Genomic DNA, 25,912 nt, shown 5'->3' with positions numbered 1-25,912 from the left:
CCCAAATACAGAAGACTCAAGGCTGTAATCGCTGCCAAAGGTGTTTCAACAAAGTACTGAGTAAAGGGTCTGAATACTTATGTAAATGTCATATTTCAGTTTTTATTTTTTATAAATTTGCACACATTTCTAAAAATCTGTTTTTGCTTTGTCATTATAGGGTATTGTGTGTAGATTGATGAGGAAAAATAACAATTTCATCCATTTTAGAATAAGGCTGTAACGTAACAAAATTTGAAAATAGTCAAGGGGTCTGAATACTTTCCGAATGCACTGTATAATTGCACACATGCACACACCACACATGTACTGTACAACTACAAGCTCTCTCTCTGTCACACACACACACACACACACACACACACACACACACACACACACACACACACACACACACACACACACACACACACACACACACACACACACACACACAGCCCTTGGAGAGCTGAGGAGCATACTTCACACAGTAATTTTCCCTCTGGAGACAGGTGCAGATGTACCCCCTCCCCTCACTTAGGCATTCCCAACCCAACCCAGTCTCATGTTGCAACAACCACACTAGAAGACACACACATGCACACACATCACACATACACACACACACACACACATCACACACACACACACTCCCCTTGCCCTCCTCCCTCTCTCCATCTCCTCTCCCTCTCTCCATCTCCATCTCCTCTCCCTCTCTCAATCTCCTCTCCCTCTCTCTATTTCCTCTCTCTCTCTGAAAGACAAAAGGCGCATATGAGTACAGTTAATGGAACTGCTTCAGTTAGGAGTCCGAGAGATAGAGAGGGAGAGGCAGAGAGAGAGAGAGAGAGAGAGAGAGAGAGAGAGAGAGAGAGAGAGAGAGAGAGAGAGAGAGAGAGAGAGAGAGAGAGAGAGAGAGAGAGCAAGATATATTGTTATACATTATTTCCCATACGCGCTGACACACACACACGAGCACACACACACAAACACACACACACATACACACACACACACCACAACCACCAACACCAGTTTCAGACAGCCTGTCTCCTTGTCAACCCCACAGTGGCTTAGCCAGGAAGCTGGCGGTTAGTCCCATCACCAAAAGCCTTCTTCGCCCTCTCTTTGGGCTGCAGTGAAACCACAAGTTGACATCCATCACATTGACACTTTTGTCTTTGGATTCATCCACAAGAGGAATGTGAGTGTGTGTGTATTTTACTGTCTGAGAGTGCTATCTAAACATCTGTGTTCAATCTGTGTTCAATATGCGTGTGAGGGGGGACATTAAAACATTCCTTTGCTAACAGTCCTCTGCAGTGCACTACCCAGCCACCCTATTTGGCCAGAATGTTTTACCTTTATTTATTTTGACGTTTCAATGCATTCACTGTAAAGCAGGGGAAAACTTCTTCACAAATTAAGTACATCACCTAGCAACCTCAACAAGATGTTCAAACCTCTTGATGTGAGGGTTAAGCCATCATCAGTCACTCCTCCTGCTTAATACCAGTTCTGTTGCAATCAAATGTTGTCTGGTGTTGTTGCCATGGGCTACAGTTTGCAAATAGACAATTTCCCATTTCATCATCCCTTTTAATCGTTGTCTTTAAGCGTTCACCAGATGAGTCACCAGACAATTGGGTAAACTCAGAGTCTATGAATCAAAGGAGAGACTATCATTTAAAGGGAATGAGGCCAACTTCAAAAGTGTATAAATCAATAGCCAGCTCAATGGGAGGAGAGATACAGTCGTGGTGTTAGTGAATGATAAATGCTCTGGTTGAGCTGAGACACGGTGATGGTGTTAGTGAATGATAAATGCTCTGGTTGAGCTGAGACACGGTGATGGTGTTAGTGAATGATAAATGCTCTGGTTGAGCTGAGACACGGTGATGGTGTTAGTGAATGATAAATGCTCTGGTTGAGCTGAGACACGGTGATGGTGTTAGTGAATGATAAATGCTCTGGTTGAGCTGAGACACGGTGATGGTGTTAGTGAATGATAAATGCTCTGGTTGAGCTGAGACACGGTGATGGTGTTAGTGAATGATAAATGCTCCTGTTGAGCTTGGGCGTATGGCTGATTTAAGATCATTTGGGGATTGGAAATGTGAAAATGATGTTTGGCCACTCCAGAGATCTCTGATAGCTGTTGGGGTGGAGCCTGCTACTTTATGGAATGGTGTGTGTGTGTGTGTCTGTGTGTTTGTTTTGACCTTTATCATTAGATGATAGACAGAGACCCTTGGGAATTGTCATTAAGCATACTGTATTCTACCTATTTTAGAATGCCCCTATAAGTGGAATACACTGGCAACTTACATAGGGGACATTTTGAAACCAATGACAGAGAGACAGCCATTACAGACATTGGTTGAATAACTGTTGAGAAATTCATGTCTGCTCCCCTGGTATTTCCAACACACAATACACACAGTATTTGCTCGTGTTGTTCTTCTGACTCTGTAGAACTGGAGGAATCTGATAAGGCGATTGATACTTTAATAGGAGCAGCGTTCCAATTTTTGTCCCAAAAGCAATATTTACTTGAGATAGTAGAGCTTATTCTGGTACAGCCTGACCTCTTTTTTAGGCTGATATGGACTTTGGGTGAACTGTTGCCCTCAAAGCTAGCTTGACACAAAATAACTACCACAATATGGAACTAGTAGGTATTCCCCCTCTCTTAGTGTACAACCACTTTTCCAGGCTTTATCGTCCTAGTCGACATCATGGAAGATGGTAAAACTTCACTTGAAACCTCCTTTATAAGGTCTACAGCATACAGCTAAATGAGTTTCACACCTTCATTTCCATAAGTTAGATACTGTAGGTACTTGCTACCTGACTGACTGACACTCAGTCAGAGCGGTAGCCTGTGGATAGACAGAGGACAGGCCCTGAGTGCTAATTAGCTCTAACTGCTCTAACAAGCTAGGATATGTCAGAGCTGTCAATCAACTCCCTGCAGCTTCGTGTATGATTGAACTCCCCCGATTACCGGTTTCCACTAGTTACCACAGCCATAAAGTCAAAATTGGCTATATCGTAAAATATCATGGTCTTAATTTAAGGTTATGTTTAGGCATAGCGTTAGCAGTGTGGTTAAGGTTAGGATTAGGTTTCAAAAGAAGATAAATTGTAGAAATAGGCAGGGTTTTGTCACATCTCCTCCCGTTGCTCCCCTACGGCTCTCTGATTCGCCGGTCTACTTAGCCACCGATCTGAGCGCACCACCTCGGCAACACAGGAATGGAAACCCAACGCACCCTAATCCCCTCCAGCGCACCTGCACCTCATCATCTCATCATCTTATAACCCCCACTATATAGCCTGGACTGTTCAGTCATTGTTGTGTGTAATTGTTAGCATCGTGTCGTTTACTCACTCTTTACCTTGTTGATGTCTGCGTCCTGCCTCTTCGTATCCTCAGTACTTATCACAGAATTATACACCTCTCACGAAAATGGATGCAGCAGGTAATCCTCCTGGAGTTTCCCAGCGCCTCGACCAGCAACAGCATCAGCTTGCCCAGTTGAACGCCGCCATGCAGGAAGTGCTCCAAACTCTGCATAATCTGCCCAGCGCTCCGGTTCCACCTCAGGGAACGGCGAGTGCACCCAGTCCACCTGTTCCCGTGCTATCACCAACTTCTGAGGGACCCCTCGCCCTACCGGTGCGCTATGACGGTAAAACTATTAAATGTAGTGGCTTCCTGCTACAGGTTTCACTTTACCTGGTGCGTCAGCCTGGGGCATATCCATCTGACCAAGCCAGGATAGCGCTGGTGATTTCGCTACTTAAAGGAAAGGCGCTGGATTGGGCCACGGCTGTCTGGGAAGAAGGTGAGGCCGTGGCGCTTCCCTACTCCACCTTCGTCGTTCGGTTCAGGGCGGTGTTTGATCATCCCATGGAGGGAAAGGACGGGGGTGAGCGTCTCCTCCAGCTACAACAGGGAGAGGGGCCCGTGTCCGAGTATGCTCTGAGCTTTCGCACAGTGGCGGCGTCTTCCGGTTGGAATGAGCGTGCTCTGCGCATGGCCTTCAGGAGAGGCTTACGGGAGGACATCAAGACGGAACTCGCATGTCAGGATGACGAGATGGACCTTGATACCCTCATCGCCACATCCATCCGTCTTGACGACATGTTGAGAGACAGACGACGTTCCCAACACCTCCCGGAGCCTCGACGCTCACCCCATCTGAGCTATGGAAGCCGCCCTGCCTCTCACCCATGGATGTGGGCAGCACCCCCTACACCACCATGGACCACAGATCTCTGGGCAGCTCCCAATCTAGACGGTATGACTTCCGTTGCCGCTCCGTGAGTGTTATGTCATCTCCTATCACAAAACCATTGTTTTTAGTTCCCATAACGGTGACTGGTTATTCCTTCTCTTCCATTTCCACTGCAATGATAGATTCCAGATCAGCGGGGAACCTTATAGATAGGGAGCTGGTCTCTGAATGGGGGTTGCCCACCGTGCCACTGCCTTCTCTGCTACACGTCACCTCGCTGGACAATAAACCACTTGGATCAGGCACCATTACGCACGTCACTCTCCCTATAACCATCACCATTCCCACACTACCGGAGCACCACGAGGAGCTGTCATTCCACATCGTCACGTCACCCCTTCACCGGATTGTCTTGGGATTGCCCTGGCTCAGGCTACACAACCCCACCATCAATTGGATCACCAAGAGGATCACAGCCTGGTCCACCTCATGCCTGAAGACCTGCCTGCCGGATGTTTGTTGTTCCACGTCAGTGGAGAGTCCGGAGTCCGCCCTCCAGCCCAACATTCCACGTGAGTATGCAGAGCTCTCCGATGTCTTCTCTTCATCAAACGCTAAGTGTCTCCCTACTCACAGGCCCTGGGACTGCGCCATTGACTTGCTGGAGGGACAACACCCCCCGAAGAATCGCATTTACTCCCTTTCCATGGCGGAGACTGAGGCCATGGAGAAGTATGTGGCGGAGACCCTGAAACAGGGGTTAATTAGACGCTCTACCTCTCCTGCCTCCGCCAGCTTCTTCTTTGTGGCCAAAAAAGATGGAGGACTGAGGCCGTGCATTGACTACAGGGGGCTGAACGCAGTCACCACCAAGTACCGGTACCCCCTCCCTCTGGGTCCGTCGGCCATCGAGCAGCTATGAGGGGCCCGGTACTTTACCAAGTCGGACCTGAGGAGTGCCTACAACCTGCTCCGAATCCAGGAAGGAGACGAGTGGAAGACGGTATTCAGCACTGCCTCAGGCCACTATGAATACTGCGTCATGCCCTACGGCCTCACCAACGCACCTTCTGTGTTCCAGTCCTTCGTCAATGACGTGTTTCGAGACATGCTGAGGAGACAGGTGGTGGTGTACATCGACGATATCCTGATCTACTCGGCTACGTTCGAGGAGCACGTCAGAGCTGTCCTACTCCGCCTCCGGGAACACAGCCTGTTGGTGAAGGGGGAGGAATGCGAATTCCACCAACAGGCCATGTCCTTCCTGGGATACAGTATCAGTCCTCAGGGGGTGTTCATGGAAAGAGAGAAGACGGACGCCATCAGGTCATGGCCAGTCCCCACCACCATCAAGGGCCTACAGAGCTTCCTGGGCTTCGCCAATTTCTACCGGCGTTTCATCAGGTCTTTCAGCTCCATAGCCGCCCTGCTCACCTCTCTAATAAAGGGTGGGCCTCAGAAACTGGTCTGGAACCCTGAGGCTGACGCTGCCTTCAAAAAGGCTGAAGGAGAGGTTCACCACAGCGCCCATCCTAAAACACCCAGATCCATCTTGTCCTTTCATCCTGGAGGTGGACGCATCCGAGGAGGGCGTGGGTGCGGTCCTCTCCCAGCGGCAAGGTAAGCCAGAGAAAATGTATCCCTGTGCCTTTTTCTCTAAAAAGCTTACCCCCGCAGAGCGGACTATGGAGTTGGAGACACTGGAAGGAGGGCGCAGTCCATCCATTCCGGATTCTTACTGACCACCAGAATTTGGAGCGCATACTCTTGTCAAGCCAGGTGGGCCAAATTTCTTACTCGCTTTCAGTTCATTCTGTCCTACCGCCCAGGATCCCAGAATGTGAAAGCCTACGCACTCTCCAGGATGCACCATACCGGAGAAAGGAAAGATCTGGGGGGTCCTATCCTGCCCCCGTCTCATCGTTGCACCTGTCGTTTGGGATGTGGACGAAGACATCCACCTGGCGGCTCAGGAGGACCAAAAAAGTGGCCTGCCAACGCCCCTCCGGGGCGCGTGTATGTACCCACCAGTGTCCGTGACCGCCTGCTGATCTGGGCGCACACCACCCTTATGGCAGGGCACTCCGGTATTATGCGCACCCTGCATTCTCTATCACAAAAGTACTGGTGGCCCACCTTGGCTACTGATGTCTCTCGCTATGTCAACTCCTGTTCCGTATGTGCACAAACGAAGACACCTCGGAACGCCCCAGCAGGCAAACTAGTTCCTCTACCAGTGCCTCAGCGACCTTGGTCACACCTGTCCATAGACTTTGTCACCGACCTCCCACGTTCTGACGACTTTACCACAGTCATGGTGGTCGTAGATCGGTTGTCAAAATCATGCCGTTTTTTGCCACTAACTGGTCTTCCTTCTGCTCTCCAGGTCGCTGAGGTCCTGTTCCAACAGGTCTTCAGGCACTATGGACCTCCGGAGTACATCGTCTCGGACCGTGGCCTCCAATTCATCTCCCGAATGTGGAAGGCTTTCCTGGAGAAGATCGGGGCCACGGCCAGCCTCACTTCCGGGTATAGGCCTCAAATGGGCAGGTGGAGCACATTAACCAGGAGCTGGGGAGGTTTCTTCGTTGCGACTGTCAGGACCGGCAGGGTGAGTGGGCGAGGTTTCTTCCCTGGGCAGAATATGCCCAGAACTCCCTCGTTCACTCCTCCACGGGGCTCACTCCCTTCCAATGCGTCCTGGGGTACCAGACGGCCCTGGCCCCTTGGACACCCAGCCAGACCGAGTGGTTCCGCCAGACAGGTCTGGGAAGCCGCCCATGTCCATCTCCAGTGGGCCATTCATCGGCAGAAGGACCAAGCTGACCGCCACCGCAGTGAGACTCCCGTATTCCAGCCTGGTGATCGTATCTGGCTGTCCACTCGAAACCTCCCTCTCTGCCTGCCCTGCAAGAAACTGAGCCCCCGGTTTGTGGGGCCGTTTAAGGTCCTCTGGCGGATTAATGAGGTGTTGTACCGGCTGCTCCTTCCCCTGCACTACCGTGTCTCACCTACTTTTCATGTGTCTCTCCTCAGGCCAGTGGTTCCTGGTCCTCTGGCGGATGCCGTCCCCCGGGGTACGCCCCTCCGCCCCTGGACATTGACGGGAGTCCGGCTTATGCTGTGAGGGACCTGCTGGACTCCAGGTTCCGTGGGGGACAGCTCCATTACCTGGTGGACTGGAGGGGTATGGCCCTGAGGAGAGGAGCTCGGTTCCGGCTGGGGACATTCTGGACCCCAACCTAATTCGGGACTTTCGCCACCCTGACCGACCCGCTCCTTGTCCTCTGGGTCGTCCTTATGGCCGGTGACGTCCTGCGGCGGGAGCCGCGCGTCCGGTGGGGGGGGGGTACTGTCACGTCCCCTCCCGTTGCCTCCCTCCGGCGCTCTGATTCGCCGGTCTACTGAGCCACCGGTCTGAGCGTACCACCTCAGCAACACAGGAATGGAAACCCAACGCACCCTAATCACCTCCAGCGCACTTGCACCTCATCTCATCACCACCACTATATAGCCCTGGATTGTGTGTAATTGTTAAGCGTCGTGTCAGTTACTCGCTCTTTGTTATTCTCTTTCTCATTGTTAAGTAAACCTTTACCTTGTTGATGTCTGCGTCCTGCCTCTTCGTATCCTCAGTATTCGTCACAGGTTTATGACATTGTGTCTGTGGTAACTAGTGATGACCCAGATTACCCTTCCCCTGCCGCCATGGCAACCAAGTCAGCGTGCTTGCCCACATGTACAGCCTCTTAAAGGGAATGTTGAAAATGGCTTGAGTTTCATGTACTTTTACACTTTTGGGCTAAAGTTAGTAATTTTGGCTACATAAATGCATTAAAGACAAATACCAATGGAGGAGTGAATATATTTTGAGTGAAAGAACCTTTAATATCCCCCTAGAGTCTATAGTTTTGTGCCTACCCCCCAAAAAAGGGGTTAAATATGTTTTTTTAAAAGTACAATATTTCCAGAGCTTTCTTATCTCCTAGTTATAGGACAGACACTTCAAAACCTTATTCCTTGTGATGTGTTTTTTGTGTGACTTTTTTGCAATTTATGCGTGTATTCAATGCGTTTCTAGAGACTATAGTAGTAAAGGCCAAATAAATATATCTAAAGGAGTCTTAAAATTCTAAATCAAATAGCTAAATGGTCCATGGTATGACCATCTTAAAACAATTCCATATGTCAGCTTAGAAACCCCCCACAACGGCATAGACTTTTAATTAAACACAAAGTTCTCCCTTATAAAGATGAAGGGCAAAATTCAATAGTCGTGCTGAGCTCTCACAACTCTCACCCTTCCATAACCTTTGAACCTTAACTACCCAAGCAAACTCATTCCTTTATGTGCAGTAAGAGCTGTGTCCCTAAAGCTGCATAAAAGGTCAGATTATAGTTTTTTTTTTAACAATAGACCATATTAAAGTCATTCCTGGGGAAGGGGGCCAAAAATACCTAGCTGATCACTGCTCTGCCTAAAGCAACACAACAGGGTCTTGGGAATACACAGTTGTTCCTAGCTAGAAATAAATAATAGCTGTAAAGCTTCAACTCTGTCTAACCTTTAACCTTAAAGGGCCAATCAGCAGTTGAAACAATAACAACAATCCCCACCACTGTTTCGGTAAAAAGCTGATGGATGGTGCTGGAGAAATGTAATCACTCTCAAATTCATAGACAGGGCTCTGGATGTATAGTTTTAACAATATTTTGAGGCTATACAGTATTTGTTTACATTTACTTTGTTTACAAGCATTGGAGTAAAACAAGCTTATATTTTGGGTTCTGATGGGGCACGACAGTTGAACTTAGCTCATGAGGCATTTATATTCTTTAAGAATCAATGGGTATATATAATTAATTTATCAAATGGATGTAGCAACTGCTGATTGCCCCTTTAAAAAAAGTGTCATTCTTTGGTCAGGCCTGATTTGGCCTCTGCATTTAGTTTGCAGTACAAAGGAAGTATTTTCATGAACCCACACTGATTAATGATTGATCCTATGGCATAGATTTATGAGTTGTATTCAGGCCCTTAAAATAGCCCACATGTTTTAGAAGGGCATGACGCTTCCAAGACTACAGTTGTTTGTTAGAATGGGACGGGCACGTGGATGGCCATGACTGTGTATCTCCTGTGTGTGTGTGTGTGTGTGTGTGTGTGTGTGTGTGTGTGTGTGTGTGTGTGTGTGTGTGTGTGTGTGACTGTATGTGTGCGTGTGTGATGAATGAATGTTCCTCCATGCGTGTGCACACACGTGAGCTCTGTTGTGCTGGGTGGTCCACGTGATGTTCCAGAATGCTCGGCCTGGTAACCATAGCAACTCTCTCATCCCCAGGCCTACATATTCAGCTGGTGGTTTGTTTTGAAAATGCTGATTTTTGTCTGTCTCTGTTATGAAGAGTACCAAACAGTGTCATCGGCACATTGGGTATATTACAGAGCAGAATCAATGAGTTAGCCAGCTAATATGCCTAAATATTCAGAAATAACTTTTTTTGTTTTGTTTAAAATAAGCTTGAAATGAGCATGGTCTAATTGACTCAACAACCAAAAACACAAATCTAATTTCAGATTTCTTAATTAATCAGAAAATCAGTAGTTATTATTATTAATCAAAGTTAGCTGGTTTTTATCAAAGTTGGCTGGCTAACTCATTGATCCTGCTTTGTAGTAGTATACCCCTCTGGTCCTTTGGGACAAATGCCATGAACACAAACACAAAGGGGATGAGGAACATGAAACTAGTATCCATACAGTCCCTGAATTCAGATGGAGACAATATTTCCTCTCTAAAAGTCCATCTCCTTTTCTATTAGCTCTCTAGCATGTGTTGTAATGGGGTTCTGACCTTTGACCTCTGCTTCACAACATGGCCTTGCTTTCTTATTGTTATCTTAATGAGCGGACAGCCAGCACTGTGCCCCACATGAAATACCATGCAACTGTTTCTGTCTCTCTGGGATATTTTCCCTATTACCAAAATGATCTGTGATTTATTACCTGTGTGTTTGTGTGTGTGTGTGTGTGTGTGTGTGTGTGTATGTGGTCATACAGAGGACTATTGGAATGTCTAGGTTCCAAAGGAAGCATGATAAGTTCCAGCTGGTTTCTCTTGCAGTGGTGGGTGGGCAACCTGACCTCATAGCTCTTGTGTATACTTTATACGTGTGTGTTTACCTTACTTGGTCAACTGTTCCTCAAAAGTTATCCAGCTGCACGGGACAAGAGATTAGAAAGTGTGTGGGGTGGGGGGGACGGGGGACGGGGGACGAGGGAGCATGGCCTTTCTTGGTCACGAGATGGGGAATGGAAACGTGAGTCCAGAGTCGGACTGTCACACAGACCTGCATGCCGCGGGCTGAGAAGGGTCCAACAGGATAATTTCCAGGCTCTGTGAGTCAAGCTGTTGTTATGCTGGGAGATGAGGAATCGAAGGAGGAGACAGTGGAGGGGAATTCCAAACGTGGAGACCTTGTCTGCTTTGTTCGTTTTCTCTTTTGAGCAGCTCTTCTCTACTGTATGTATGATATGACTAGGGCCGGGTCTTTATGATATGACTAGGGCCAGGTCTTTATGATATGACTAGGGCTAGGGCCAGGTCTGTATGATATGACTAGGGCCAGGTCTGTATGATATGGCTAGGGCCAGGTCTGTATGATATGACTAGGGCCAGGTCTGTATGATATGACTAGGGCCAGGTCTTTATGATATGACTAGGGCTAGGGCCAGGTATGTATGATATGACTAGGGCCAGGTCTGTATGATATGGCTACTGCCAGGTCTTTATGATATGACCAGGGCGAGGTCTGTATGATATGGCTAGGGCTAGGGCCAGGTCTGTATGATATGACTAGGGCCAGGTCTTTATGATATGACCAGGGCCAGGTCTGTATGATATGGCTAGGGCCAGGTCTGTATGATATGGCTAGGGCCAGGTCTTTATGATATGACCAGGGCCAGGTCTGTATAATATGGCTAGGGCCAGGTCTGTATGATATGACTAGGGCCAGGTCTGTATGATATGGCTAGGGCCAGGTCTGTATAATATTGCTAGGGCCAGGTCTGTATGATATGGCTAGGGCCAGGTCTTTATGATATGACTAGGGCCAGGTCTGTATGATATTGCTAGGGCCAGGTCTGTATGATATGGCTAGGGCCAGGTATGTATAATATTGCTAGGGCCAGGTCTGTATGATATGGCTAGGGCCAGGTCTTTATGATATGACTAAGGCCAGGTCTGTATAATATTGCTAGGGCCAGGTCTGTATGATATGGCTAGGGCCAGGTCTTTATGATATGACTAGGGCCAGGTCTGTATGATATTGCTAGGGCCAGGTCTGTATGATATGGCTAGGGCCAGGTCTGTATGATATGGCTAGGGCCAGGTCTGTATGATATTGCTAGGGCCAGGTCTGTATGATATGACTAGGGCCATGTCTGTATGATATGGCTAGGGCCAGGTCTGTATGATATTGCTAGGTCCAGGTCTGTATGATATGGCTAGGGCCAGGTCTGTATGATATGGCTAGGGCCAGGTCTGTATGATATGGCTAGGGCCAGGTCTGTATGATATGGCTAGGGCCAGGTCTGTATGATATTGCTAGGGCCAGGTCTACATGGACAATGTAACTTTGGGTGCCTAACCATGATACCGTTAAAGCACTGTCATATGAATGACACAAAGGCATAATATCATTAAAAAAACAAAATGTAGTCAAAAATACTACTACTACTACTATATTTTCAATTGGATTTGAAAGCCCCTTGAGACTTGAGAAGCACGAGAACACAATTAGATGAGATGGATCCCTTCCACAGCCATTGGAGTTTCCAAATGAGGTCATGGGAACGGTTCAGAGCAGTCGCTCAGGAGGAAAGGTCTGTTGTGACCACTGTGGATTGTGGTTTGCTTCACTAAGCTTTTCCATGCTGCCCATACAGTAGCTTTATTGTTTTCTCTGTTTAGAAAGTCTCTCTCAGAATACAGCGGTGAGGGGGGTGCGTGTTCACAAGAGACCATCGAACATGCATGATACTAGAAGTTCATATTAGAATGTAGCCTGATGCAATATGTATGCAGGGAAACCAGACGATCTCTCTCTGACAACAGACCGTCTTTTTCTTCAAATGGGAAGCATCAACAGCATGTTTGGCCAGGAGGTGTGCCCCATGCCTCAGCGTGGGAAGATTCCAGATCTAACTGAAATTCCGGCAGAGCATTGTCACAGCGGAGTGGGCTGTTGCTATGGCAACCCCCGGTGCATATCTGTGTGTGTGTGTGTTTGTGTATGAAAGTGTGTCCCCTGTGTTGACGTGAGTTCTGGAGGAGGGAGTGCCAGACGAGATCCAATCAGATCAGAGTGTGAGGTTTTTAGCGAATGCTCCCCCCCCCTCTCCAACATGATAGTGTTAACGAGGTTGCACAATACTTTCCCAAACCTGCTGCCAAAACACTGTGCAGACCTACATTTCCAGTCGCTGTCACCCCCACCCCTTTAAAGCCCTAACCCTCTTACAGAAGAGCACCAGGGTGGGCTTTCCTCATGGGAAGCAGGGTTAAGAGGGGGAGTTTAATACTAAGCTGTCAAGAGTCCGCACTGACACCATCCCCCCGTTTCCGGTCTTTTTAAAACAAGATTGAGAATTCAACAGCATTCACCTCCTTGGTTACATAATGAGAGATGTCGAGAGTCTTCACAACTATACCCCTTCCCACCCCTCATCCCCCCACCCAACTCCCCCCATCCTCCCACTCCTCAGAGCTGGGAAGATTGTATCCCCCATACAAATAACATTCTATTGGTAGGAATAATTTTATATAATAATTTAAATAGAAAAATTATAAGTTTTGAATCCGGCGTCGTTTTGCGTATCAGTTCATAAACACTATGCCATGGAATCAGTACGTCAAAAATCTCTTCCCAACTATATTGCAATCTATATGGGACGGCTGTCAATCTTTTGGTCCTTAAATGAAACTGGTAAACTTTTGTATTTATCACAATTTTCTTTAGCCAATTATGTTCTTTAATGCAAGGCCGACAGACAAGTTCCTTACTTTTTCCTCCTTCCAATTTCCTCTTCCATTTTTGCGGTAATGCTGCAATTATTTGGTTGTAATTTTGGGTAGATCTGCATGTGCGACATAACTCCACCATTCCTACCGATAATATCATTTACGAAGATTATACCTTTTTAAACATTTTCTCAAAAAATAACGTTTTTTTAATCAATTAGTATATTTGAGTTTAACCACAATATTTGTTGCAATATTTGTTCTGTCATTTCTGGAGGATTAAATTGAAATTGAAACCAACTTTCTATGGCTTGTTTTAGAAATAGTGATATTTGGGAGATTATTTCCTTTTCAAATACCAGAAAGTGAGGGGTTGTAATCTGAATAAAGGGAAAAAGTCCCTTCTTGAACATTGGGTGAGACAATCTTTGTAGTTTGCTAGAGAACCAGTTCGGATTAAAGTATAATTTTTGTATGACTGAAGCTTTTAGTGATAGGTCTAATGCTTTAATATTTAATAATGTATGTCCTCCTAATTCATATTCATTATATAAATAGGCCCGTTTAATTTTGTCTGGCTTGCCATTCCAAATAAAATGGAATATATATTTTTCTCATATAATTTCAAAAACTGTTCGCTAGGCGTATGCAAGACCATAAGCAAATAGGTAAACTGGAATAATAGTAAAGAGTTAATCAGGGTGATTTTTCCACAAATTGACTGTCACACTCTGGTTCTAGGACTGTGTGTTAGAGCCAGGGTGTATCTCATTTGGTGGTGTTGGGGTTGGGTGAGTTTCATTTTGTTTGTGTTTAGTGGTGATTGGTCAATGACTCCCAATCGGAGGTAACGAGTGTCAGCTGTCGGCTCGTTATCTCTGATTGGGAGCCATATATATACTGTTGTGTTTCACTGTTTGTTTGTGGGTTTTTGTTCTATGTTCAGTCTATGTACTGAGGACGTTACGGATCGTGTTTTGTTTTGTCGTTATTTCAACATTAAAGTCATGTTCACTCCCAACGCTGCGCTTTGGTCGTATTTCATAGGCGATCGTGACAGAAAATCCCACCAAGACCAGACCAAGCAGCGTGTCCAGGAGCTGAAGGGCGATAATTGGAAACAGAGGAGCGAGAATTGGGCGAGAATGATGGAGGCCTGGTCCACGGAGAGGAGAGACCCCCAGAAAATTTTTAGGGGGGGGCTCACGACGTCGGGGCAGCAGGTGTACGGGTTGGAGGAGTGCAGGAGGTTGGCAGATATGGCCGCCAGTTTAAGGGGGCCACTGGTTACGAAGGGGATGGAAAGTGTGGAGGCACGGCGAGAGGTACTGGGGGTGTTTCCAGTCCGGTCCGGCCCGTTCCTGATCCCCGTGTAGGGCCAGGGGTGTGTGTCCCCAGTGCGGTTCTGCCTGTCCCTGCTCAACGCACCGAGCCTACGGGGTGCGTCGTCAGCCCTGTCCAGCCAGAGCCGTCCGCCAGACAGGATCAGCCAGAGCCTTCCGCCAGACAGGATCAGCCAGAGCCTTCCGCCAGACAGGATCAGCCAGAGCCTTCCGCCAGCCATGAGCAGCCAGATCCTTCCGCCAGCCATGAGCAGCCAGATCCGTCAGCCAGCCATGAGCAGCCAGATCCGTCAGCCATCCATGAGCAGCCAGATCCGTCAGCCAGCCATGAGCAGCCAGATCCGTCAGCCAGCCATGAGCGGCCAGCCAGGATCCGTCAGAGCCGTCCAGCCAGGATCCGCCAGAGCCGTCCAGCCGGGATCCGCCAGAGCCGTCCAGCCGGGATCCGCCAGAGCCTTCCAGCCAGGATCCGCCAGAGCCGTCCAGCCGGGATCCGCCAGAGCCGTCCAGCCGGGATCCGCCAGAGCCTTCCAGCCAGGATCCGCCAGAGCCGTCCAGCCGGGATCCGCCAGAGCCTTCCAGCCGGGATCCGCCAGAGCCGTCCAGCCGGGATCCGCCAGAGCCGTCCAGCCGGGATCCGCCAGAGCCTTCCAGCCAGGATCCGCCAGAGCCGTCCAGCCAGGATCCGTCAGAGCCGTCCAGCCGGGATCCGTCAGAGCCGTCCAGCCGGGATCCGCCAGAGCCTTCCAGCCAGGATCCGCCAGAGCCGTCCAGCCGGGATCCGCCAGAGCCTTCCAGCCAGGATCCGCCAGAGCCTTCCAGCCAGGATCCGCCAGAGCCGTCCAGCGGGGATCCGCCAGAGCCGTCCCAGCCGGGATCCGCCAGAGCCTTCCAGCCAGGATCCGTCAGAGCCGTCCAGCCGGGATCCGTCAGAGCCGTCCAGCCGGGATCCGTCAGAGCCGTCCAGCCGGGATCCGCCAGAGCCGTCCAGCCGGGATCCGCCAGAGCCGTCCAGCCGGGATCCGCCAGAGCCGTCCAGCCAGGATCCACGCACCAAGCCAGGGGCGCGTGTCGTCAGTCCGGTTCCGGCCAGCGGGGCTAGACAGGCCCAGGGGTACTTTGGGGGGTTGGAGAGGAAGTGGGGAGGAAGCCCGGAGCCGGAGCCTCCGCCGAGGAGGAATGCCCACCCAGCCCTCCCCTGGTTGCTTGTAGTTAGGCGCGGTCGCAGTCCGCGCCTTTGGGGTACTGTCACACTCTGGTTCTAGGACTGTGTGTTAGAGCCAGGGTGTATCTCATTTGGTGGTGTTGGGGTTGGGTGAGTTTCATTTTGTTTGTGTTTAGTGGTGATTGGTCAATGACTCCCAATCGGAGGTAACGAGTGTCAGCTGTCGGCTCGTTATCTCTGATTGGGAGCCATATATATACTGTTGTGTTTCACTGTTTGTTTGTGGGTTTTTGTTCTATGTTCAGTCTATGTACTGAGGACGTTACGGATCGTGTTTTGTTTTGTCGTTATTTCAACATTAAAGTCATGTTCACTCCCAACGCTGCGCTTTGGTCGTATTTCATAGGCGATCGTGACATTGACAGGTATTTACCCTTCCATGGTAGCAAGATCTTATCTATTTTTGCTAACTTTCTATAAAACATTTTTGGAGTGAGATCAATTATTTCATTTGGGATATGTATTCCGAGTATATCCACATCACCGTCAGACCATGTTATTGGTAAACTACATGGTAATGTAAAAATTGTATTTTTTAGTGATCCAATACATAATATAGTACATTTATCATAATTTGGTTGTAATCCAGAGAGGTTAGAAAATGTATCTAGATCCTCTATGAGGCTGTGGAGGGATTCAAGTTGTGGATTTAAAAGAAAACATGAATCATCAGCGTACAATGACACCTTTGTTTTTAAGCCCTGGATTTCTAATCCCTTGATATTATTGTTGGATCTGATTTTAATAGCTAACATCTCGATGGCAATAATAAATAGATATGCCGATAGTGGACAACCTTGTTTCACTCCTCTCAACAGTTTAAAACTTTCTGAGAAATAGCCATTATTTACTATTTTACACCTAGGGTTACTATACATGATTTTAACCCAATTTATAAGAGATTGTCCAAAATTGAAATGCTCCAGGCATTTATATATAAACCCCAGTCGTACTTTATCAAATGCCTTTTCGAAGTCTGCTATGAATAGTAGGCCTGGCTTCCCAGATTTTTCATAGTGTTCTATTGTTTGCAGTACTTATATTATCTCCAATGTATCGCCAATGTAAAAAACCTGTCTGATTAGAATGAATAATGTCCGACAATACCTTTTTAATTCTATGCGCTATACATTTTGTTAGAATTTTTGCATCACAACACTGACGTGTAAGGGGCCGTCAATTTTTTAAATTGACTGGATCTTTATATTTTCCACTTGTATCCTGTTTCAGTAATAATGAAATCAGGCCTTCTTCTTGAGTGTCTGATAATCTCCCATTTACATAGGAGTGGTTAAAAAATGCTAATAACGGTCCTCTGAGTATATCAAAAAAGGTTTGGTATACCTCGACTGGTATGCCATCCAACCCTGGAGTTTTCCCGGACTTAAAGTCTTTAATTGCATCCAGAAGTTCATCCTCTGTAATTTCACCTTCACATGAGTCTTTCTGTATGGCTGTTAATTTTACATTATCAAATCTCTACAATTTGCTTCAGTTAGAGGAGATGGAGGTGACTGAAACGAAAACATATGCTTAAAGTACTTTGTTTCCTCCTTCAAAATATCATTTGGTGAATCATGGGTGACTCCGTCATTTGTAACCAGTTTCAATAAATTATTTTTGGTAGCATTCCTATGTTGAACATTAAAAAAGAATTTGGTGTATTTTTCCCCATATTCCTTCCAGTTTGCTTTATTTTTTATAATATATTACACTTCATCTTTCTTGAATAAGTTTCTCCATTTCTTTTTGTTTTTCCTCTCATTTATTCTGAGCCTCTATGTTACACTATTTATTGCTATCTATCTGTTCTGTTAGACCTTCTATTTCCTTTGTTAGTGTGGACTCTTTTGACCTAAATTGCTTTTGTTTTCGAGATGAGTACTGAATTGCATGACCTCTAAAGGCACATTTAAAGGTGTCCCATACAATAAGGGGATTTGCTGTACCTATGTTATGTCGGAAAAAATCAGTTATAAATTTCTCTGTCCTAGTTAAAAACAAGTTATCATCCAATAGGCTTTGATTACATTTCCAATATCCTCGCCCACGTGGAAATTCAGTAAGAGTAATGTATATGCCAATTATATGATGGTCTGACCGCATACTGTCCCCTATCAACACTTTTTAAACTTTTGGTGCCAACGAGAATGACATAAGAAAGAAGTCAAGACGACTAGCTTGATTGAGTCTCCGACATGTATATCTCACTAGATCAGGATATTTAAGCCTCCATATATCTACTAGTTCTAATGTATCCATGACATTCACGATTTCCTTAAGAGCATGAGGGTGATTGTTTGTAGTGTGATTTCCTTTACGGTCCATTGAGCTATTTAAAAGGTATTATAATCTCCCACCATAATAATAGAGTCTTGAATTGCTTGCAAGGTCGATAATTTATTATTTATATTTTCAAAGAAGTGTGGATCATCAGAGAGAGGTTTTATGCTATTTAATTATAATCACAGGAGCCTGTAGTATAATTATATTGATACAGGAATGCTACAGAACACTTAAATATGGTTTTGGAACTATGAAACTCTCCCAAAATTCTCCCTAAGAATAATTATATTTTGAAATTAATTTTGTAACATTAAAAGCTGGAATCCGCATTAGGGGAAACAGCGCCACAGTTCGTCCCCCAGCACATTATTGTTTTTGTTTTGTTTATGAAATGGAGGAGAGGTGTCAAGCATCGTGGTAAAAACATTTGCAATACATACTCTGCTGTTCTATTGGGCATGCAATGATGTGCAATGATTTCAGAGGGGAAAAAAACATTGTTCATTGTTTGAAGTAATTTCTTTGTTGTTGTAATATTGAAAACAGATGTGGCAGTTCCACCATTACTGATTCTAGCTTCAATGATCACACTTATGGGGACCCTCTAGTCAAACCAGCTCGAATATGGATCTACACAGCCCTCTCATACATCAAATCAAAAATCTCTTGTGAGAATAGACATTCATTGTACAAATGGATACACCGGAGGTCTGTCTGCAGGGAAAATGTTATTCTTTTTTTTTCCTGGAGATGGATGGGTAGGTCTGAATGTGTTTGTGTATGAGTCAGTGAGTGAGCTTTAGAGGGGAGGCTGAGTAATCGAGTGCCTCTTGTTGTTTTTTTCTGCCAAATTGTTCTTGACTCTCAGGCACTAGAGAAACGGTTACTTCTCACACTGGGCCCTCTGTGTTCTTTCACTCTGCATCTCACAAACTGTGGTTTCTGAGACGACTGGCTGGCAGAGTAAGGAGAGAGAGAGAGTGGGGAGAAGGGGACAGACATGCTCTTATTGTGGGCTTCTGGGTTCCCATATAGTTTTTTTTAAAAATAGGATGACGGAGGGAAAAAGAGAGTGATATTTATTGGGAAGGAAGGAGAGAAAGTGAGGAGTAAGATGTAGGGAAAAATAGAAAAAAGAGAAAGACAGTAAGAGAGTTAGAGAGAGAGAGAGAGAGAGAGAGAGAGAGAGAGAGAGAGAGAGAGAGAGAGAAGGGGAGCTGTGCAGACGGACAAGGGTGGTGACGTGGACAGACAGATCAGGAGAAAAGGAGTAGCTGAGCAGACAGAAACAGAACCAGGCAGAAACCCCTCCCGAAAAAGAGACAGAGATAAAAGAAAGATTCAAGAATTACAACATTCAACTGCATAAAACAACCATACTTTCTGATTGACCACAAATGATAAAAGAGAAGAGCCTCATAAGAGGTGTAAAAGATGCAAGAGAAAAAACCTGTTAATAAAAAAAAGGAAACGTTTGTATTTCCATCCCTGTCCAGCAGGTGGCCTCTGTGGCTCTGCGTCAGGGTTGTGGAGGGCGTGTCTCACTCAGTATTCGGGTCAGGGGGTTCGTTGTCGTGTTGAAGAACGCAGCTCACATCGGAGCCACAGTGGCGCTCTGTGAATTCCCCCCTCCCTCTCTCTGTCCCCCCTCGCTACGAGACGAGCACGCACTGCGCTTCCTCTGAAGCCCGCGAGCCCCCACTGAGGCTTGCAGGGCATGGATGGAGGGAGGCAGAGAGGGAGGGGGAAAGAGAGAAAAAGAGAGAAGGGGAGGGAATGAGTGAGAGAAAGGGGAAGAATGAGAGACAATTTGAGAACGATACAGTAAGAGAGGTAGGGGAGAGTGGGGTAAGTTGAGAATGTTTCTACATTCAGCATCACTGGGTCAAGGGAAATATAGTATTATTTCTAACAAAGATATCTTCATATATTTCAGAATGTAGTGTATCCCTGGAAATAATCAGAATTAATGTAAACATTACAGTTTTACAAAAAAATTGGTCCCTTGGCACAACTTAGCCCGGGTATGGGGTAAGTTGGGCCGAGGGACAGGGTAAGTTAAGCCACCTACCACTACCTTTTTAAAACCACGTCTATCTTTATATCCCACACATCATTCAACACAATCACAATCACTTTTTGGTCTTTTAATCATTTTAAGCATCTTTTAAAGGTCAACTGCACTTCCACGTTTTTCATCAATGCTCATTAAGAAATGCTATCGGCCATGACAGAAGGCAAACAAGTTGTCTTGGGGCTGTGGTTTGATGTAAGTGTTTCTTGGGTGTGTCTTTACCATTCAATCACAACAAACAAAGACAGTAGCTAGCCAGTTCGAGTTAAAACATTATTGAAAGAAAGCTGGTAACATGCATCAAACATGTCATCAGGTTTGCTTGATTTTGAGCTAGCTAGCTACAGTGCCTTCAGAAAGTATTCACACCCCTTGACTTTTTCCACATTTTATTGTGTTACAAAGTGGGATTAAAATGGTTTAAATTGTCATTTCTTGTCAACGATCTTCACAAAATACTCAGTCACGTCAATGTGGAAGTAAATGTTTAAAAATAAAATTTGTAAAAATAAAATAAATAAAAATCATGAAGAATATAACACTTTAAATATGTATTCAACCCCCTGAGTCAATACATGCTAGAATCACCTTTGGCAGTGATTACAGCTGTGGGTGTTTCTGTGTAAATCTCTAAGAGCTTTCCACACCTGGATTGTGCAACATTGGCCCATTATTCTTTTAAAAATTCTTCAAGCTCTGTCAAATTTGTTGTTGATCATTGCTAGACAACAATTTTTAGGTTTTGCCATAGATTTTCAAGCAGAAACGGTAACTCGGCTAAAATACACTTAAGCATCAAAAGTAAAAGTAAAATTATGAATAATTTAAAATTCCTTATATTAAGAAAACCAGACGACACAATGTTTTTTTAAATGTTTGTTTTTTACAGATAGCCAGGGGCACACTCCAACACTCAGACATCATTTACAAATGAAGCCTTTGTGTTTAGTGAGTCCGCCAGATCAGAGGCAGTAGGGATGACCAGGGTTGTTCTCTTGATAAGTGTGTGAGTGAATTTGATCATTTTCTGTCCTGCTAAGCATTCAAAATGTAACGAGTACCTTTGGGTGTCAGGGAAAATGTACGGAGTATAAAGTACATTATTTTCTTTAGGAATGTAGTGAAGTAACAGTAAAAGTTGTCAAAAATAGAAATAGTAAAGTAAAGTACAAATACACAAAAAAATCTACTTAAGTGGTACTTTAAAGTATTTTTACTTAAGTACTTTTCCCCACTGGACTCAGGAACATTCAATGTCTTCTTGGTAAGCACCTCCAGTGTAAATTTGGCCTTGTGTTTTAGGTTATTGTACTGCTGAAAGTTGAATTTGTTTCACAGTGTCTGGTGGAAAGCAGACTGAGCCAGGTTTTCCTCTAGGATTTTGCCTGTGCTTAGCTCCATTCTGTTTCGTTTTCATCCTGAAAAACTCCCCAGTCCTTAATGATTACAAGCATACCCATAACATGATGCAGCCACCACTATACTTGAAAATATGAAGAGTGGTACTCAGTAATGTGTTGTATTGGATTTGCCCCAAACATACTGTAACACTTTGTATTCAGTACAAAAAGTGAATTGCTTTGCCACATTTTTTGCAGTTTTACTTTAATGGCTTGTGGCAAACATATAATTTTTTTTACATATTAGTCATTTAGCAGACGCTCTTATCCAGAACGACTTACAGTTAGTGAGTGCATACATTTTTCATACTGGCCCCCCGTGGGAAACGAACCCACAACCCTGGCGTTGCAAGCGCCATGCTCTACCAACTGAGCTACAGGAGGCCTATTTTGGAATATTTGTATTCTGTACATGCTTCTGTCTTTTCACTCTGTCAATTAGGCTAGTATTGTTGAGTAACTACAATGTTGTTGATACATCCTCAGTTTTCTCCTGTCACAGCCCTTAAACTCTTTAACTGTTTTAAAGTCACAATTGGCCTCTGAGTGGTTTCCTTCCTCTCTGGCAACTGAGATAGGAAGGACGCCCGTGTCGTTGTAGTGACTGGGTGTATTGATACACCATCCAAAGTGTAATTAATAACTTCACCATGCTCAAAGAGGTATTACATGTCAGCTTAAAAAAATTATATTTTTATCCATCTACCAATAGGTGCCCTTCTTTGCGAGGCATTGTAAAACCTGCCTGGTATTTTTGGTTGAATCTGTGTTTGAAATGTACTGCTCGACTGAGGGATCTTACAGATAATTGTATGTGTGGGGTACAGAGATGAGGTAATAATTCAAAAATCATGTTAAACACTATTAATGCTCACAGAGTGAGTCGATGCAACTTAGTATGTGACTTGTTAAGCAAATTCTTACTCTTGAACTTATTTAGGCTTGCCATAACAAAGGGGTCAAATACTTATTGACTCAAGACATTTCAGCTTTTCATTTTTAATTGATTTGTAAAATCACGGTATTATAGCCTATCAAATAATGACATGTAGCTAGGTAGCTAGCTAGCTAGCTATAAACAAAATGTAGCTACTTACCAACAAAACACCAGTCTCAGGTTTGACGGTTGACAGCCCAAGTAGAAGCTAGTCGGATTTAATCCATATCCTGTCCATCTGCCCAAGATTGTTGAACAATTTTATGGAAGTCCATTTTCACCAGAGTAGCTATTTCCCGAGCAAGGGAGCCTGCTAGCCCCCCTACCTCTACGGAAGCACAGTTCCCGCTCAGCCCAGTCAATGCTATTCGCTGCTCTGGCACCCCAATGGTGGAACAAGCTCCCCCATGACGCCAGGACAGCGGAGTCACTGACCACCTTCCGGAGACACTTGAAACCCTACCTCTTTAAGGAATACCTGGAATAGTATAATAGTAATCCTTCTACCCCCCTTTTACTACCACTGTCTTTTGTCTAAACTAACACCTGACTTATTTCACCTGCTAGCATTGACTTGTTTAAAGAAATGTACTTATTGTGATCGAGATGTAGTTGTCCCTGATTGCACTGACTTTGCTCACAGCTGCTTGTTTGAAGAAGTGTACTTACTGTGATCAAGATGTGATTGTCCACTGGCTATCCTAAATTGAATGCAACAATTTGTAAGTCGCTCTGGATAAGAGCGTCTGCTAAATGACTTAAATGTAAATGTACTAACCACTGTCTGGGGAAGACGTTCCAGTGGGTGAGTTCCTGGCTGCTAAAATTCTAATAGTTAGCCTAATTTCAGTTCATGTGACACCAAAAATGGTGTACAAAACTGAAAGGAAAAGATGCAAAAACAAAACTTAAGAAAGGGAAGCATAGAAATAGCTCTCGTAGAACAGATCTGAAGCTTCTTAGACTTGCTTTCATTGAGAATGACAGATCTATAACACACATTTCTATGTGAATTTGCTCGGGTTGCCCAAAAAGTTACATATTGCAGCTGTAGCATAGGCCAGGCCCTGTTACTTCATATCCCAGTGATAATGCCTTGCATTACACCTGGGAAGAAAACACTTCAATTTGCTCAACTTGCTATTGGCTCAACCATATGCTCAACTTACCCCATGGCCATTGGCTTAACTTACCCCAAGGCAAACATTTTGACTAAATATTAGCCTACACAGCTACACGGATGCACTTTCATGCTAAGTTTAGGACCTAATATTGAAGCTTATAGAGACCCCAACAGATGTATAGAACAATCTTAAAATTATATACTTTCATTTAGATACAAGCATCAATAAACACAATAAATGTATTGACTTGGTGAAAATCAGTTTTGTGGACCTAACTTGCTTATCACTTTTTCCATGTGGTTTCTTCCTTCACAGACTCCATGAAATACCTCTTCCTAAATATTTGGTGAAATTATTAATTTTGTGTATGGATTCCTAGAAACAAGAGTGGCTCAACTTACCCTTTTGGCTCAACTTAACCCACTCTCCCCTATAGAAAGAAGGGCAGGGATAAAGAGAGATGATGTTGGAAATAGAGAATGTGAATTTGAGAGAAAGAGACGTCTTATCTCCCTGTTTCATTCATCTTACTTACCCAAGTGAGGATACAGAACCACACACAATCACAGTCGAGAAGTCACACACATGCAGTGTGTACCGTTATGCAAGCATAAAGGCAGACCTAATGCAATTTGGTATACTACAGTAGCATTACTACCCCTCAAAATTGAAGTCACTCATATACAGTACAACCCCCCCCCCCCCACACACACACACACGCACACACACGTGCACACACACACACACACACGTGAATGTCACAATACAATACAATGATAACACAATATGATGATGTAGTGTCCCTCTTGCAGTTGACGCACATCACAGAGCCCTTCCCTGACTGAACATGGCTACCGTATGAGGAAAGGAGGTGGGGGGAAAACGAGGGTGGGGTGAGGAGAAGGAGGAGGAGGAGTCTCTTTAATACTGCTTCTGCAGCGCGGCAGACAGGTGAACTGGGGACACGCTGGCTCCAGCTCAGCATTCAGGACACAGCTACTGTACACACACTGCAGAGAGAGGAAGAGAGCGAGGGAGGGAGAAAAGGAGGGAGAGAGAGCAGAAATAGAGACAGATGAGGAATTTCAGTGTAGTAGCGTCTAGAGCGTTTAGACTCATAATATTCCACCTTGTAACCAAAATACACTCTCAGGCTTACCACAGAGAGAGGGTGGGGGAGGGAGAGAGAGAAGGAGGGAGCAGATAAAAGAGGGATGTCAGTGTAGTCTACTGTATTTAGTGTCATAACAGAGCAGAGGTGGGAGAATGATGGAGAGAGGGATAAGGAGACAGAGAGAGATAAGGAGGCAGAGAGAGAGAGAGATAAGGAGGCAGAGAGAGATATAGAGATAAGGAGGCAGAGAGAGAGAGAGAGAGAGAGAGATAAGGAGGCAGAGAGAGATAGAGAGATAATGAGGCAGAGAGAGAGAGATAAGGAGAAAGCAAGAGAGGGATTAGGAGTTGGATAGAGAAGGATAAGGCGTAATAGAGAAAGGGGGATAAGGAGAAAAACAGAGAGAGGGATAAGGAGATACAGAGAGAGGGATAAGGAGACACAGAGAGAGAGATAAGGAGATACAGAGAGAGAGATAAGGAGACACAGAGAGAGGGGTAAGGAGAAACAGAGAGAGAGGGTTGAGGAGACACAGAGAGAGGGATAAGGAGACACAGAGAGAGGGATAAGGAGACAGAGAGAGAGGGATAAGGATACACAGAGAGAGGGATAAGGAGATAGAGAAAGATAAGGAGTCAGAGAGAGAGAGGGATAAGGAGACTGACATAGAGAGGGATAAGGAGACAGACAGATAGATGGATAAGGATACACAGAGAGAGGGATAAGGAGTACACAGAGAGAGGGATAAGGAGACACAGAGAGAGGGATAGGGAGAGAGAGAGGGGGATAAGGAGACACAGAGAGAGAGGGATAAGGAGACACAGAGAGAGGGATAAGGAGAGAGAGAGCGAGAGAGAGAGAGAGAGAGAGAGAGAGAGAGAGAGAGAGAGAGAGAGAGAGAGAGAGAGAGGGGGGGATAAGGAGACAAATAGAGAGGTATAAGGAGACAGAGAGAGGGATAAGGAGAGAGAAAGAGAGGGATAAGGAGACACATAGAGAGGGATAAGGAGAGAGAGAGAGGGATAAGGAGACACAGAGAGAGGGATAAGGAGACACAGAGAGAGGGATAAGGAGTGAGAGGGATAAGGAGTGAGAGAGGGATAAGGAGAGAGAGAGAGGGATGAAGAGAGGGAGAGAGAGGGATAAGGAGTGAGAGAAAGGGA

This window comes from Coregonus clupeaformis, chromosome 26, assembly GCF_020615455.1.
Source record: "Coregonus clupeaformis isolate EN_2021a chromosome 26, ASM2061545v1, whole genome shotgun sequence".
Taxonomy (NCBI): domain Eukaryota; kingdom Metazoa; phylum Chordata; class Actinopteri; order Salmoniformes; family Salmonidae; genus Coregonus; species Coregonus clupeaformis.
The sequence above is the reverse complement of the archived record's forward strand: the minus strand, read 5'-3'. Positions refer to the sequence as shown.